Raw genomic sequence first — 14,082 nt, forward strand, 5'->3', positions numbered from 1 at the left:
CAGTGACCGAATACAGGAAGATGAACCCTCGCCCCCGACTGAGCCCTGCACACGTCCGTGTTTACACCTGGATGTCCAGGAAGCCACTTCCGTGTCTGGGGAAGTTTCCAACCATACTGAGACACCAAACGACATCAGTCCCAGCAGTGATACATGTCATAGAGGGGCCGGAGGCGGACTGTCTCCTCAGCCTGCCAACTGCCGAACGACTAAGACTGGTAGAAATCCTTTACCGCGTCACCAATGACAGCGACATCGTCCACAAATTCCCGAAACTATTCACAGGACTTGGGAAAATGAACAGAAGCCAGATCCGCCTTCATATCAATGACCAGGTCCGACCCGTGGCCCAGCATCCTCGGAAGGTTCCTTTCCACCTTCAGCAGGCCGTGGAAGACGAATTGCAGGACCTCCTGACAGCTGACATCATCGAGCGTACAGAGGGCCCCACGCCGTGGGTGTCACCAGTGGTGATTGTCCCAAAGAAAGGAACCCCGGGGAAAGTCCGGCTATGTGTGGACATGCGCATGCCCAACACAGCTATCGAGAGAGAGCGCCACCCGGGACCCCACTTGAGTGACATGATAGCCGCCCTAAATGGCGCGCGAGTGTTTTCTAAATTGGACCTTAACAAAGGGTATCATCAACTGGAACTACACGAAGACTCTCGATATATTACAACGTTTGCAACGCACCTGGGGTTATTCAGATATAAAAGGTTAAACTTTGGCATATCATCAGCCGCCGAGATATTCCAAGAAGCCATCCAGCAAACTATTCATCATATCCCCAACACACTGAACTACAGTGACGACATCTTGGTGTATGGGGCAAACATTCAGGCTCATGACACAGCCTTAGACCGAGTCTGCCATGCCCTTTTGGAAGCAAATCTAACACTCAACAAAGAGAAATGCGAATTCCATCAAGCAGAGCTGAAGTTCTTTGGGCATATTTTCTCTGGGGCGGGGATGAAGCCTGACCCAGACAAAGTGAGCTCGTTAAACGACACCAAGAGCCCACGGGATGTCAGCGACGTGCGGTCCTTCCTGGGAATGGCGAGTTATTGCTCACGGTACATTGAAGATTACGCCACCCTCAGTCACCCCCTCCGGAGGCTGACCAAACAAGGCCAGGCATTTGAGTGGACTCCAGAGTGTGAGCGAGCCTTTCAGGACATCAAACAGGCCGTAGGAAAAGCTGACAGTTTGGCGTATTTTAGCCCGGACCGCAAGACCGAAATCACAGTGGACGCAAGCCCCGTTGGTCTAGGTGCCATCCTGGCTCAATACGATAAGGACACTGACCAGCGTCACATAGTGGCCCATGCCAGCCGAAGCCTTTCCGATACAGAGAAGGCCTACTCGCAACCCGAAAAGGAGAGTCTCGCGGTAGTGTGGGCCTGTGAGCACTTTCACGTGTTCATATATGGGAAACACTTCACCATGGTGACGGACCATCAAGCACTTGTCACCATCTTCGGGAACCCGCGTTCCGAAATGCCACCCCGCATCGAACGCTGGGGACTACGTCTGCAAGAATACACATTCACCATTGTTCACAAACCGGGGAAGTCAGCCAACCCAGCTGATTACATGTCAAGACACCCCGAAGCCTCCCAACGTCCTGCTCCATGTGTAGCTGAGGAGTACATCCACTTCGTAGTGGATCAGGCACGGCCGCCGGCTGTTCCTTTAGAAGTCATCCAACAAGCCACCTCGCAGGATGAACTGCTACAAAGAGTGATCCAGAGGGTACAAGCACATCGGTGGCGACAGGACGACACACCTGAAGAGAGTGACCCGCTGAAGCGTCAAGAGCTGCAGGCATTCAGACACGTGAGCGAGGAACTATCCATCACGGCGGAGGGCCTGCTCCTGAGAGACCACCGGATTGTCATCCCACAACAACTGCGCCAGGGAGTCATCAATCTGGTGCACGAGAGCCACCGCGGTGTGGTTGCGACTAAGAGAGCCCTTCGCGAGCGTGTCTGGTTCCCGTTTCTAGACAAAATGGTGGAACTTACCCTTAAGGACTGTCCGCAGTGCCAATTAGTAGGGCACAGTGACCCCCCAGCCCCGCTTCAAATGACACCACTACCATCGGGGGTGTGGCAGGATCTAGCCATGGATTTTTACGGCCCCATGCAGTCGGGCAAATACGTGCTGGTGATAGTTGATGAATATTCGAGATTCCCCATTGCCAGATTTGTCCCTTCCACTGGAGCAGCTACCACACTCGCTGTCCTAGATGAAGTGTTCGCAGCCTGGGGAGTACCCAAAGTGCTGAAAACGGACAATGGTCCTCCGTTCAACGGGCAGGAGTTCAGTGAATTCATGAAACTGATGGATGTCCGACACCGGCGGATAACACCATTATGGCCACAGGCCAACGGCACTGTCGAGAGATTCATGGCCACTCTCAAGAAAACATTCCAGCAGGCAGTGCTTGACAGACGAGACATGCAAACAGCCCTCAATGACGTGCTCCGCTCATACCGAACGACGCCTCATGCCACCACAGGCAAATGTCCAGCGACACTCATGCTGGGGCGCCCCGTTCGGACACGGATACCCACCTGGGAAGGAGCCTTACAACCAGTGTCTCCAGATCGCATCCATCGAGAAATAGTGGCTACCGATAGGGCCCGCAAAGAAGGCATGAAAGCGTATGCTGACGGCCGGAGGCGAGCTCGGTCGCTCTCTTTCCGAGAAGGAGACTGTGTAGTGGTTAAGCAGGAACAATGTAAGAAAACGGACAGTAGGTTTCGAGCAGAACCCTTGACAGTCACTCGACAGAAGGGAACAATGTTGATGGCAGAGTCAGACAGCAGGCGCATCACTCGAAATGTGTCTCACTTTAAAAAATGTAGCTCGGCTCTGCAGGAAGCACTGGAGTCACGGCTAGAGTCACCAAGAAATGAACAGACTGTGCAGCGACGTGAAACTGCCACTGACCCGGAGGGGGAAAGTGGAGGCAACCTCACTGTGGTAGCAGAAGGCCGATCTCCCAGACCACGACGAACAATTTGCCAGCCCCGACGGCTAATCGAGGAGATGTAAATATTTCGTGACTTTTGTTCTGTTCACAAAGGGGGAGATGTACTGTTGTGCGGTCTAGTAGCGGGCAGGGCGGAGCAAGGGAGGAGGAAGAGGAAGGGGAGGCGCGAGGGAAGGAAAGGGCAGTTAGTGTAGAGACGCCAAAGAGAGAGGACGAGAATAAAGAGTTGTCCCCAAACGAGTACGGTGTCCGTGGTTACTGTGGGGGCCGCAGGGGACACGACAGTCCCCGTAGAGCACAAGACGCAAATCCCAATAAACAAAAATAATTACGAAAATAAACCACTAACCCTGGGACCCGGAGCAGCGTGTTGCCTAGTCTAAAAGCACAACAATGTTGGGTCAGGGGTTGTAAGTGCTATATAATGCAATTACAATACAATATATACCCCACACTAAAACTAATACCATATGACACAGCGGTCAGACAGTCTCTTTTAGTTCATACAGGCTGCTTAATAATTCTCTTTTACTACTTGAGACCCTTATACTCACAGAAGTCAAAACTGCTTAGGGTCATCATCCAGTACAGTACCAGTCCTTAGCAATAAACCACTCATCACCTACTGAACAGGCACAAAATAACTGAAGAGATATGCCACATACCTCTGGCCAACAAAGGACTCTAATATAGCCCAACACTGCAGGTCCTGCATAGCAACATACAACGGCCAATTTGTGGCGTCTCACAATGACAATCACATTTAGGATTATATTAACATCCATCCAAACAGATCTTTCTACCACTTCTCTCTTGAGCCTATGACTAGCTAGGACCATAACCTTTAAACAAAATATCTCAGAATGGACAACCCAGTACAGCAATTCCCTAAGTGGGCTACGAACATAAGAAACACCAAAAAGGGACCCACAAAGCTGCTCAAATCTGCCGGCTCACTGAAAATCATAAACTGTGCACCTATCTTGCACACTTCTTCATCCATCAAACAGCTAAGCGCTGCGTCCCATAACATGATAACCACTCCTCAGTGGTCCTCACGCACAACATGGAAACACTTCCCATACAGGATCAAAACAAGGACAACATACTTCCAACCAAACACCATAAACAATGTAGTGTGCTACCCGTGTATATCAAGCGCTTCAGCGTCCCACAAGGGGGTAGTAAGCGCTGTTAAATGTTGCAATACAATACAATACAATACAATACAATAAATATAATTTTATAAAAATATATAATTTAAAAAAATGGAGAGTGGGGTGGGAGTGAGGAAGCATCATGAAGCCACAGATGAGCGGGTTTGGAGGAGAGGGGGACCTAACACACCGCAAAAGAACTCTAGGGGCTTGGGGCCCTCTCCAAAAAAATACAGTACAAACCCTTTGCAGAAGATGGTAAAGGCAATGCATGTGTAAACAATTACATCTGGGAAATGCTGTGGGCTGATATAAACACTGATGGACAATCCCTAACACCAGGTAAACCACAGAAGCCAATAGTTGATATGGGCTGTCCAAAAACCCTTTTCAATATCTCTATGTAAATATTGAGGTGTATGTTGTGTGATGTGGTGTGCTATGTGTGACAGCATGAACTCTCACCAGACACCTAACATTGTCTGTATGCAAGACATAAGACGCATTGGCAAAGCCAATAGGTCTCGCCTATGCAATAGCTATTGGCTTTTGCCAATGTGTTTTTGCCATGTTGTACATCGTGGCTTCTGTTCGGCATGGCTAAAAGTTAGTGACACAGAGTAGAGTGGCGTGGAGTGTTGTAGAGTGGAATGGCGAAGAGTGGAGTAGAGAGTTATAGAGTGGAGTGGCAGTGAGTGTCATGTATTGGAGTGGCATAGTTTGGAGTCACGTAGATTGGAATACACTGGATTGGCATAGAGTAGAGTGGACTGGTGCAGAGTGCATTGGCTTAGAGTGTTGCAGATTATAGTGGTGTAGAGTGCAGTGGCATTAAGTGTAGTGACATTGAATTCAGTGACGCACAATGCAGCGTCATAGAATGCAGTGGCTTAGATTAGAGCGGTGAATAGTAGAGTGCAGTGATGCTGAGTGGATTGACACAGAGTGGAGTGGTGCAGTGTGGAGTGACGCAGAGTAGAGTGACGCAGAGTAGAGTAGAGTGCAGTGGCATAGAGTGGAGTGGTGTTGAGTGCAGTGGTGTAGAGTAGAGTGCCGTAGAGCGGTGAAGAGTGGAGTAGCGTAGAGTTGAGTGATGCAGAGGGCAGTGGCGTAGAGTACAGTAGAGAAGAGTTGAGTAGAATAGAGTGCAGTAACGGAGAGTGCAGATTAGAGTTGAGTGGCATTGAGTCTGTTGCGTAGAGTGCACAGAGTAAAGTAGCATAGAGTGGTGCAGAGTAGAGTATAGTGCCATAGAATACGGTGGCACAGAGTACAGTGGCATAGAGTGAAGTAGCATAGAGTGGAGTAGTGCAGAGTAGAGTGGCATAGAGTTCAGTGGTGGAGAGTGCAGTGGTGTAGAGTGGAGTAGAGTGGCAAAGAGAGCAGATTTAAAATGCTCCTCGCCCTACACTTGTATGGGAGGTGCTATAAAAACAAATGAAATGCATGTGAGAGAGGGGCTAAGGAGGGATGAGAGGCACTGTTGGAGGGTGATAGTGAGGTAATCATTGAAGAGCCCTCAATAAAGATTGTCTTATTCTGATGTACTATAAGGTCATCATTTACCATGCTTTAAAAACAAATGCAATAGAATACATAATGAAAAATGTGTTGTAGAAAGCACAATTTTTGCCATTTTTTCCCAAATATTCCTGCGGGAGTACCTCCCAAACCCTCTTGTAGTGGTCAGGTCCCTCGCTATGCACCGTGTGGGGGCTGGTCTGACACAATTTGCCAGGGCTGCTTTAGGCTCTCAGTCCGGCCCTGAACCCTATTCAGTACATTTAAGAGCCTATGCACATCTAGACACACTAATTATATACTTAGCTGCAGTCTAGCCCATGAGCAAATGTTTTTATCCAGAAAGCTGCAATGACAAGTCATTTTGGTACTGAAGTCTAGTATGTACCCTTGTATTTTTAATATTCTTCTAAAAACTCAGGAAACTCGTGAAAGCCTTCTCTGTAATCTATATAATTCTAGGCTCCAAAGAATTACATGTCGAGGCCCATCGCCATGTTTCCTCAAAGTATCGTTTTTATCCCCCTTTGGTTAGTTTGACGTAAAATGCAGGAGGATGATTGTCAGAGAAATAACTATTCATTTGTGCTATAATTTCCTGCCAACTCTACTCCATTCACGTCAAGAGGTCTACTCTACCACCAAAACCACTGAGATGACAACTCCGATCTGACCACACACAGCTTCATAACCAATGTAATTGTTTCATGGTTAACGAGAGATCAGAGAGTAGTACACAACTGGGACAACTATAAACAAGCACTGGCATAGCCAATAGGTCTCGCAATTGGGACTTTATAAGTGTTTAGCCATGCAGCACATTATCACCCACCGGGCAGATTTCTGTAATGGAACTAGTACTCCTAAATTAAAGTAGTATCTTACTGGAGTGTCTATTTCCTTGTTTTTGCCCCAGCATAAAAAAGGCAGACACTTTCCATTTACAGTAGAACTCCTCAAACATTGTTGGCTACACGACTTAGCTTTCCCTTAGCAAAGATGGCCGTGCATAAGAACCAGTTAGGAAACGTAAAAAAGGGGACAACACCACCAAATTGTTACAGTTACACTGTGCATAGCAGCTACTACCCAGCAGCAACATATTTTTGTGACTCAACTCCACCTACACCGTTAGTCCAATTAGGCTCTTAACTCTACCATAGGTAACTGGATTTACATAATCTATCATAATGTACTGACTATAAAGCACTCCAGAGAAATCCTCAAAACGACTTAATTCGTCCTTTGGCTCTATTACGATAGATCTACCAAAATATTTTTTTTTGGGCTCATTCTGTTTCCAACTGAATTTAGCAGTTTTGTTTTTAAAAGCCATTTAGTGGGAACCTTACACATTTTAAGCTTTTTGAGAACTATTATTGAGTGTGTTTTTCACACTTAATGTAATCAGTCCGAGGAACAAACCCCCAGTAGATGTAGGCCCAAGCGTGTTCTGTAATTAGGTGTGTAAATATCCGAGCACATAGAAATCCATTGCCATGAATGGTCCCGCCCCTTTTGCGTTCACTGGGCCAGGCCCCGGCTCTGAACTCTGCCAGGCAGTTAATTACTCTCTAAGAGACGGGGTGAGTGAATGGTGCTGCCGGGACAGCTGGACAGGGTGGAGGCTTGGGGGAGGGGAGGTCGCTTGAGAGAATGTTTCTACCAGAGAGAGCTTTGCAGGGACACTAACAATGGCTAGAAAGAGGGCTGGGCGAGAGCAGGGAGGTGCTCGGCCGGGGTGGGCAGCAGGTCTCGGGTAGGGGAGGGAGAGGCAGGAACTGAGAATGTGCGAAACTGAAGAGTTAGTGGGAGGAGAGAAACAAGAAGGCAACTGGGAGGAATTAATTAGATGCATTGTTTCTGTCTATTTTGGATAATGCACTCACGTTCTCCGGCCTGCTCCCCCCTCCCAGCAGAATTGGCTCAAACATAAACTGCCAATGAGCACATTTATTCATATAGAGAGGGCAGCAAAAGGCAACGACAGTGCGGACCGAGAGAGTAAGCAAGGGTTAAAGCAAGAGGCAATCTAGAGACTGTGTTAAATTAATCACACGGGGATACTCTCTCAGGCTGCCTCTGTCTTGAATGCCTGTATTGAAAAGAGTGCAGTCTGCCCTGACTGTGAGAAATGGCTGGTGAGGGGCATGAAACTGACGACGCGAAACAAAGTGATTTGCCGAATATCACACATTTTGGTGAAGACGGTCAGCCGGCACTAGGTAGGTCTCCCCTCCAGTACGCCACTGTATAAACAGATAAGCAGGGAGCGGGCCGGCAACACCACAGTGGGGAACGGGGGCGCGGCTTGGAGGCTCAGTCCATGTACAACGTTTACCTTGCGGGAGCGAGCACGATAATTACAAACAGATGGCGCCGCTGCTCGCTCCCTCAAGGTAAACGCCATACATGCACAAGTGCTCATTGGAAACAGTGCAGAACATGCATGAGTTTCCAAAAAAGTCCGGAGTGATTCCAAGAGGTCACTCCAAAGCAGCGCTTACGCGCTGCGTAGGCGAGACCTAAATATTAAATGATATGGACCTGTATTACGTAAGTACCCCATGAGTGCATGGCCATTTTGTGCATCAAAAATGTTTAAATAGAAAAGGGCCACCTTTTATGCGTTGAGAGCCCTTCCTTTTCCCTTTCTACAATTCTGCCTATCCACGTTGTACACTCTTGTCAGTTCCCGGTGTAGAGACAAGCATTCTTGTCTTAAAGCCTCGCCTAATTTATTCTTAAGTCCTACCTTCATGCTATCCAGCTTATCCCAGTCATGCAATCAGGGCTGGCTTTAGGACAGTGCGACTGGTGCAGCCGCACTGGGCACTGACCTGTGTGGGGATCCTCTGGGGTGCGCTGTGTTTAGTAATAACTTATGATTGGAGAGATGAGGGGCACTTTTCCCGTGGTAGTGAGAGAGTATGAGATGGCAGTCATGAGATGTGGAGGCGCCAACAATTATTGTCGCACCCGGCGCCACTAACGCAAAAGCCAGCCCTGCATGCAGTCCTACCTTTTTTCTTCATAGAGTTCTGCCTATCCCCTTTGTACAATACGGCCTACTCCTGTTTTACAGCCATGAATAGTCCTGTCCCACAGCCTTGCCTTATCAAGATTTAAGGGCCCACCTGTGTCCTTCAAGCAGCCCAGCCTATTTAATTCACGAGGCTTCTTGCAACTATACAGGTTTACATTGAGCCTGTATGTGAGTAGTGTTTGACCCTGTATGTTATTTGTGTCCATGGTGGCTCGTGCACAATTTCAAACATGGTATTTACAAACAGATAGCATCCTGCCCTCTAAAGAAAAACCTAAATGCACATCATCCTGTGTTCTTTTGACCAAAATCACAATATATCTACACCTGTACAGCGTTATGTATTGCTCGGTGCCAGGCGGGCAACTAGAGCCAAATTTCGGGGGGGGCTGAAAAAGATTTCGGGGGGGGGGGGCTAAGTCTTCCAGCCATAGGCTGCAATTAGACAGACGGCAGCCCGCGAGGGCTGACACACATGACGGTGGGGGCTGAAGCCCGGTGAGCCCAATGGGTGTTGCGCGCCTGCTCGGTGCACATAATGCCTCTATGTTTGCTAACCTAGGTACTGTGTGTCTACAGATATTTTCTAAATGGGTGTCTGTAGATATGTGCTATATACGTCCGAATGTTTTGTGCCTTTGTCTGCACTTTGCATGCCACGTTGATTGAGTTTGCCAATGCTTGTTGTAAATGCTGACAGAAAGTGGAACGTTTTTACAGCCATCGGGACTGTGCATCATTGCTCAGGCGTTCTCTTTTTTATTCTTGCATCCTCGACCTATTCCCAGCTGGTGGAAGCGGCTGCCACTTCTTCAACTATAGAAATAAAATAATAGCATTCAGCTGGAACCACTTATAGCCATCTCACCAAGTGGCCAGCTGTGCTGGCGCCTGCGACGCTTCCATCAGTTTCCTCTTTACCACTGTCCAGTCAGAAGTGCAACATACTTCAGTGCTTTTTACCAGCAAAACACCAAGTCAAGGTTTCTTTCCCCATTGCAGAATTACCTCCTCCTTCGTCTTTCCGAATCATTCCTCACGCATGAGCAGTCGCCTGCTCCGCAGAACCTATTACCTAGTTGAGGTCGAAATACTTCCCCCAATATGGCGCCGCCTACCCAGCATGCATAAAGGGGGAAGCACGTCACTAGGACAGCATGAGAATACCAAAGAAACTCATAAGAAAGAAAACAAGAACAATCACCAAAAACAGAAACCAGGGAGGGAGGGACGGCTCAGGAATGGAACGGGAAGACCTCGACTAGGAGTAATGAAGATTACCAGGGCCGGACTGGCCGTAGCGGGCACCGGGCAATCCCCCGGTGCGCCGCACGGGTGGGAGCCGGTTTTGAGCCCCTGAGGGCTGTTTTTGTTACAGCTGTAACAAAATCGGCCGAAAACCGGCCCTGGCAAAGAGCCGGACGGCAACCCCCCGGGGGGAGGAGGGGCGGCCAAGCTCTTTGCCAGTGCCGATTGGGGTTCCCAGTCCGGCACTGGTTACACCTGCCCAGTAGAAAATTAATAAAGACCCTAACTAAAAAGGATGTATGACGTTACAACGCACACTTTTACAACGCATGCACTTACAACGCATTTTTTACAACGCAAAATCCATTACAACGCACTACACTTACAACGCATGACACTACAACGCATTTTTAAAAACTACCTTTACAACGCATACCATTACAACGCATAATATTAAATTGCATTTAAGGTAAGTATTAGATAGTATAGGGGTAAAAATTACTTTTCTAACTCCAGGGGGTGCAACAGTAGGGTAAGTGTTGGATAGTATAGGGGTAAAAATACTATTCTAACTCCAGGGGGTGCAACAGTAGGGTAAGTGTTGGATAGTATAGGGGTAAAAATTACTATTCTAACTCCAGGGGGTGCAACAGTAGGGTAAGTGTTGGATAGTATAGGGGTAAAAATTACTATTCTAACTCCAGGGGGTGCAATAGTAGGGTAAGTGTTGGATAGTATAGGGGTAAAAATTACTATTCTAACTCCAGGGGGTGCAACAGTAGGGTAAGTGTTGGATAGTATAGGGGTAAAAATTACTATTCTAACTCCAGGGGGTGCAACAGTAGGGTAAGTGTTGGATAGTATAGGGGTAAAATTGCTATTCTAACTCCAGGGGGTGCAACAGTAGGGTAAGTGTTGGATAGTATAGGGGTAAAAATTACTATTCTAACTCCAGGGGGTGCAACAGTAGGGTAAGTGTTGGATAGTATAGGGGTAAAAATTACTATTCTAACTCCAGGGGGTGCAACAGTAGGGTAAGTGTTGGATAGTATAGGGGTAAAAATTACTATTCTAACTCCAGGGGGTGCAACAGTAGGGTAAGTGTTGGATAGTATAGGGGTCAAAATTACTATTCTAACTCCAGGGGATGCAACAGTAGGGTAAGTGTTGGATAGTATAGGGGTAAAAATTACTATTCTAACTCCAGGGGGTGCAACAGTAGGGTAAGTGTTGGATAGTATAGGGGTAAAAATTACTATTCTAACTCCAGGGGGTGCAACAGTAGGGTAAGTGTTGGATAGTATAGGGGTAAAAATTACTATTCTAACTCCAGGGGGTGCAACAGTAGGGTAAGTGTTGGATAGTGTAGTGTAATAATATGCGTTGTAATGGTAGGCGTTGTAATGGAATGCGTTGTAAAGGTAGTTTTTAAAAATGCGTTGTAGTGTCATGCGTTGTAAGTGTAGTGTGTTGTAATGGATTTTGCGTTGTAAAAAATGCGTTGTAAGTGTAGTGCGTTGTAAAAGTTGCGTTGTAAAGGTTGTTCCCCAACTAAAAAGAAATGTACCCAACAAACGAATGGTCAGTTTAAAAATAATCTTTGTGGGATTGAGCTAATCAAACCTGTGGCAAGCCGCCAGATCCAAGTTTTGTTGAAGTACCGCTGGATCACGCTCAGTCAGGTTTGGGTTGAGTTTCCCAGAAGAAGTAAGCTTGAATTGATTATGTATGCGAATTTCTGGTTTCCGCGGGCTATGGTCAGTCTTCTTTCTTTTTTACAGCTTGACTTCATTAAACATGGAGGAATCGTCTAGGCACTCACATTCAGTCCAGGACCTAGCGCTAATTGTCTTAAGCCGCTTCTTGTAGATTTAATGCAATGCTCCACTCTACAATTTATAATGCCAACCACATACAGACCAAACATATATGTCAATGTGCCTTGTGGTGAGGGGGACATATTTATATTTTATGCAAAAAGATGCAAAAAGTGTCTTTTGCATATTTATGTTTTAGGCATCCCACGAAAATAACAGAATGCCTCGCTCATAATAATGTCTAGATGCAATCATAATATCTGGTTGGTAGTGGTTGATCTGAAAACAACCTGGCTACTACTTGCCCACACTGGTGAAGAGTGTCGGGAGTTTTGGAGGCCAGTCTGGAGCAAAGCTCTGCAGTCAAGTTCAACAGAAAATCAGAGGGTCAACCATTACTGGTAAAATCATTTTTTCTTCACTCGACACAAAAAGCTGGGGGGGGGGGGGGAGTTTAAGATATTGGTTGTGGCGAGAATTGCCTATTTTAAAATACACTATACTGCACTTCCTTGATGATCAATATATTTTTTTAAATGCCAAAAAAAGGAATTGTTTCAAAATATTACTGAAAGGACTCGGATATGGCCATGACTCGATGAAGTAGGTTCCATAAGGGTCTTGTGCAAAACTCCATTTCATCCAATACTCTGTGGTTGTTGTATGTACTTAATTATTTAAGAAAGTGCAGGAGATCAATTTTTCTCTTAGATGTCCGCCACCAATTGCCCCAAAATAGCAGGCTTCCTAAAGCCAAGGGTGCCTTGACTTGATTCCATGTCATTCCACCTTTATGCACCATCCTACACTTCCTCCTTTCACAAATCTCCTTCCTGTTGTCTAGGGAACACTGCCACTGGCTTTTAGTGGTAAGATCAGTTAATTCAGGGACTAAACACATGTGGCCTCATTTTGAATCCATGTCACAGCTGGAGAACATTTGTTACTGAAAAATAATACCCCCAAATGTAGACAATTATGTACAGTGTTACACAAAATCTGAAGATGTCATGCGATATATATGTCGGATCTTAATTAACATTTTGCAGAAATACATAGGGGAAAACCTATAGTGATAATGTTCTGTATGTTTTTCCACATGTGTTTGCCAACGGTGTTCACAGAGATGTTCCTTATGAGAACAATTCACAATAATGTTGTGAAGGTCTGTGGAATTAATCTCTTAATCTTAAAAAATGTGCAGCAATCCAAGTAGTAGACCTTTTACCATTTCAACTACAGTCTAAATGTGGTGTAAGATGTAAGCACGAAGATATATAAGGAAGCACCAGCATGCGTTTTTCAAAAAATAATTGAGCGCATTGTTTTGTGGGATGTCCCCCTATATAGCCATAGCATTGTCCACTGAGTATATCCGCCTCTCCTACAGGCACTGTCTCTCTTCTGTCATGCTTCTACTTGGTCTTCTATCAATGCTTTGGGGTTATAAAGTGGATTAGGGCTGCAAGTTGTCCATCTGCCCATGGCTGGGACTAACCCTTCAAGGCCCACCAAAGACGCTAACCCCCTAAGCATCTCCATATACAATTGAACTGCCAGACCAAAGGACAGCGTCAGAGCTATCCAAGGTGCTGAACTCTCTTAGGGTAACTCTGCACACTATATAGAGCATGAGAGTTGTTCTCTTCGAAATTAAGAAAACAAAGCCAAACCAGTCTGCTGACTGCAAAAATAGCCTCTAAATCAAAAAGCATTTCTACCAATTGGTCTTTATAGGTAGGATATATCTTCTTTAAATGTTCACCGCTGGTCTTAATTTTTTACTGCATTTTCTTTCTAATAGTTTTATTAAAGTGTTATTTTTTCTCCCTGACTATGATGTTCAAAGACTTAATGTATGAGTAGCTTGAAAACTTTTAGTTCTAGGATTCAAATATGGACCCATCAACAAGTAAATAAGGAGGAGTCATTGCAGGCCAAGGTTTATTTATGGAAGGCTGGGAGGGTAGAGCAAGGGCAGGAGCATGTAGGGAAACATTAAACAATCATGTGAGGAAGAGCAAACATGCAACTGACTCTACCCCCCCCCCCCCCCCCCCCCGTGCTTGGAAATCACTGACATGAGGCCACCCTTGCCACCAAAATGTATGGCTGTGGGTCACAATATTGAGGTTGAAATATCAACCTGGTCGGACTGGCCTATAGGGCAATCCGGAAGTGCCTGATGGGCTGGCCTGACAGATCAGTGTATGGGCCGTTTTTTAGCAGTTTTGGGCTAGTTTTTTGTTTTTACTGTTTATTTTCCAGATATTACCACTTTTTTAAACTATAG

The sequence above is a fragment of the Triturus cristatus genome, chromosome 10, assembly GCF_964204655.1.
Source record: "Triturus cristatus chromosome 10, aTriCri1.1, whole genome shotgun sequence".
Lineage (NCBI taxonomy): Eukaryota > Metazoa > Chordata > Amphibia > Caudata > Salamandridae > Triturus > Triturus cristatus.